Below are 4534 nucleotides of genomic sequence, written 5' to 3' on the forward strand. Positions count from 1 at the left end.
GACTCTAGAGTCGTAACTGTGGAACAACGTTCCCTAGCCATGTGACAAATAGTCACTGGGGCCATATGCCCTAGCTTTAAATAACTGGTCTTAGACCAGACAAGCGCTTATAAGTTCATCGACCTTAGGGTCGGTCCAGTGTTAATGCCTTAGAGCCATTCAACATTGATATCGATTAGATCTAATCTTCATCCGGCCCTGCGTTCAGGACGCTCATGCCATTTTTGACTCTTAGGTCAGTGTCCCTGACTAGTCAGTGCCATACACAGATAATCAACATTCACTAGCATTTGATATTCAATCCATGTCCACATCTATCAATCAACATGCCTCAATAGCCAACACACATGTCATATATACACAGGGTGCAGTTTTCTTACCTCAGGTTCGAGTGAGAAATATAATAAGGACGACCCCTGAGAACGATCGATCTTTTAGTTCCTTAGCGGTTACCTAATCACAACCAATGATAACCTCCATGAATGAGAATCCATATAAATAGGGTCTTAACCTAAGCACCACTCTCGGGACCTCGAAACATGCCCACACGGTGAGTAGATTCGATCCCGGGCCTTAAGGATTGAAACCCCAAGTCAAAAACCCTTAAAAACACTCAAAACGAGACTTAGAAGGAACAGGGTAGCGCTACAGCGCTCAACCCCTAGCGCCCTAACGCTATACTCAGAACCACCAATATGCCAAAAAGCCTCCTAAGGAGCGCTGTAGCGCCCTAGGGTGGGCGCTATAACGCTGCCTCCAGACCAAAACCTCCCTAAACCGACCTTCTTCAACTCCTTCGATTCTAACCTGATTCCCAAGCTTCCAAATCCCATTCTTAATGCCAAATGAACCCAAAAACCATCCTAACACTACAACATTTTTGACCAAATATTACAGAAAAATCTTACATAACTTTAGAAGTGTTATTAATACATGCCAAAAAAAATACACGGACACAGTATCGGCGCCAAATGAAAAGTAACAGGCGGAAAATGAAATTTTACTTCACAAATAAAAAAGCAAAATAAAAAATGAAGAAGGGTTTTCTCTATTCTCTTTATTCTCTTGTTCTCTCAGTCCGAATCCCTAATCTCTAATCTCTCTCAATCTCTTCCCTCTCTCCCTATTCTCTCATTCTATTGTTCTCTCGTTCTCTATTCTTTGAATCCCTAATCTTTCTCAATCTCTTCCCTCTCTCCCTTAGGCTGAGACCCTTCATCTTTGAGCTTCCAACCCATTCCCCTTCATCTTGTTCTGTCCGAATAGTTGAGCCCAAACATCATTCATCGCTGATTTTAACGGTAAGGTGACAGCGACGAGGTGTATGCCGTCGGGTCGAGGTAGATATGGCGTCTCAGAATTGGATTTCGGGACTAGAAGGTTTGTTTATGGAGGCGGAGATTCGAATTGGAGGGGTTGTAGGATTACGACGAGTTCTTTGGATAGGGATGCCAATGGCGGAGGAAGAAGTCGGAGTTCGAGCTCGAGCTCGAGTTCAAGTACCAAGTCTAGCTCGTTTCTTTCTCAGAGCCAAACTTATGCTCTGTTGAAGCACCAAATGGAAGTGGCGGCAAAATCTGAGGTCAGGGTTCGGGGTATTCTCCACTCTTTCTATTAGGATTTCATCGGATGCCTATCAGAGTATTTATAGGTTTTGGAAGTTATAGGACTATGAAGAGGCTGGGAGGATTCGCGACTTGTTGAAGTTATTTGAAGAAGAGGAGCCGGTTTTGTGACTAAGAAGGTTGATTAAGGAGGTAGTTGCAGATGAAAGGTTCGAGGTAAATCACCTGCTCCCTTCGAAAAAGCTTTTACTTTTAGGATTCAAATTATTAGTTTCTACTTAATTATTTCGTTGGGTTTGAAACAGAATAGTAGTTTTTTGATCAAAATTAGTAGTTTTATATAGAGCTATTGTTTTTCTTAATGTAATTTACGTTTTTCTTATTGTTGGTTGTGTCGGTATCTTTTCCCTTTTTCCTTAAGAATGGAGATTTTGAGCTAATAGTGACATCTAAACGTTTAAAACCGATTCTGGGATTAGGGGGAATCAAGAAGTTTAAAAGATGTACAAACTTAAGCTTTTTTCCCTAAAATAACTTTTTTGTTTGTAGTACATGTGCTTTTGGTTCAGAAGTTGAGAAAAGATGAAAAATTTAGAGTGAAATAGGAAAAAGCTAGGATGTATTGTAACTTTCATTTATGCCCATATGAAAGGCTTGGACCTAGTATTTTATGTTTCTGTGTGCACTGATACTACTAAACCAATAGTTGGTACTATTGGTTTCACATTAAAGACAGTGTTTTCCCTGCCAGTAAAACAGGCTTTGCTGCTTTTGTTTTTTGATCTATGCAGTGTTGAAGTAAATTTTTGGAGAGGTGTGAGGAGAATTAGAAGGATAAAGATTGTTGCTAAGTTGTTTTGCTGTTGGTGAGGATTCAAAACAGTTGTGAGATGATGCTGAAGTTAATTTCCTCTTTATTGTTTGTTTGGTTTCTCTTCTTAATTATTTTGTTTTCCTCTCTTGACTGTTGACGGCGCTCCACTAATCATTCCTTCTTTATTCTTATTCTTTTTGGTATGTTGCTTTATTGAGTTCAGAAATCAGTTAACTATATAGCAGATTCTGACATTTCAAACTTATTCTCAGGATGCAGCTAACTATTGTGATGAGCTGAGAGAAATTGCGCCCCACTCTCTTTTGAAATGCTCAAGTGATGCAACAACCTTGGTACTGTTGTGAACTTATGCTTCATCAAATCATTAGATTTTTATTAGTATTTCAATCATTTTTTAATATAATATTAACATTGCTGCTTATATTTGGTTTATCTAGCTTCTAACTCTTATTTTAACTTCAAGATTATCCATTTCAATTCTCCTTAGTCTGGGGAGGATTTTTAATAATAAGTATATTTATGATTTTGTATGTTGGATGTTGGAGCAAGTTAAAGTGATGTTTGATTGTTTTCTAATGAATTACTCCTATAATTAGACAGACTTGATAAGCTTCTAACATAAGTGATCAGATTATTTCATCAATGTTAAATATTAAATTTGAAACCTATGATTTTTCATGGAATCAGGGTTCAAGTGAGGTGTGTGTATATTGAGGGCCAGAGTCAGCCTTCAAAGGGTCGCCATTTCTTTGCATACAGAATACGAATTACCAATAACTCAGAACGCCCTGTCCAACTTCTTAGAAGACATTGGATTATAACTGATGCCCATGGAAAAACTGAGAATGTCTGGTCAGTTATTTCTACCTTTCGATGCCATCTGCTATTAATGTGCATTTTTCAGCTTCTATTTCCAAGTTAATCAAATTCTCTACACCCTTTGAATTGTTGTCATTTTCTAATTGTAGGGGGATTGGTGTTATTGGTTAACCGCCATCCATTGTCCAAGCTGCTGCCATTCGTGGGTGTTGTTTCTGATTTTTCTTCTCTGATGTGTTGTAAATCATTAAAGCAGAAAGGCAGAAAGAGACCATGGCTTCTCCTTCTCCTTCTCACCTCACAGCTATCCCACAACGCCTCTCAAAACCCTCCCTTTCCCAATGTAAGTAAATCTCTCTCTTTCTCTCTGTATATATAATATATATATGTATATATATATATATATATGACACTACTAGTACCCTTAAGATGAACTAGTATGAGAAATAACTTAAACCCTTAATTTCATTGCTAAATTTGGTAGTAAACTCGAAGCCAGTCGAGCTCCGTGTGAGGTCAAGTTTGGAAAATGAGAGCAGTGGCACTGAGGATTCTGGTCACTCATCATCAAAACCTCAAAAGGTAAGGGCTTCATGCATTTTGGTATCTAGCTAATTATCTCTGATTATATTGTTTATTATCTTTTACTTGCAAATCACTTATGTTTTCTTAAGAACATGGTCTTAGTAGCTAGCATTGGGACATGTTATTGTGCTATTTTGGGCAATTTTCATGCTGTTTAAACTTCATGATAAAATTTGATTGGCATTCATACTGGTATTGATTGGTGTGGATGCCAAAAATCCACCAAGAAAAAAATCCCCAGTAAATGGTTAAAATACAAGGCTATAGGTCACTTAGTCACATTATCAGGCTCAGACCTGTAAGTCTTCTGAAACTGGGAGATTATCCCAAGGGAAGCATCACCTTGTGGGCTGTAAAGTATGGCCTTGCTAGGCTAAGAGGCCAAGCTACACGTCACAAGGGGGCAGGCGCATCAAGGGCCTCACGCCATGCACCCCCCGACCACCCACAAGGGCTCGCAATGCGAGGCTGCCCTTCCCTCGCATGCGCCTGCCAAGGCCACAAGGGTCTCACTATGCGAGGCTTCCCTTCACCCGCGCGCGCCTGCCAAGGCCACAAGGGCCTCGCTATGTGAGGCTGCCCTTCCCCCGCGTGCGCCTACCAAGGCCACAAGGGCCTCGCAATGTGAGGATGCCCTTCCCCCGCATGGGCCTGCCAAGGCCACAAGGGCCTCGCTACGCGAGGCTGCCCTCACCCGCGCGCCTCACGACCCAGATGCGCGCCAATGCCT

The 4534-nt window shown here is 40.7% G+C and overlaps 1 pseudogene; it reads left to right on the forward strand.

The window, feature by feature from the left end:
* Positions 1 to 1324: 1324 nt before the first annotated feature.
* Positions 1325 to 3556, forward strand: LOC133825169 (uncharacterized; annotated as a pseudogene).
* Positions 3557 to 4534: the final 978 nt, after the last annotated feature.

Source organism: Humulus lupulus, chromosome 3, assembly GCF_963169125.1.
Source record: "Humulus lupulus chromosome 3, drHumLupu1.1, whole genome shotgun sequence".
In the NCBI taxonomy this organism is placed as follows: domain Eukaryota; kingdom Viridiplantae; phylum Streptophyta; class Magnoliopsida; order Rosales; family Cannabaceae; genus Humulus; species Humulus lupulus.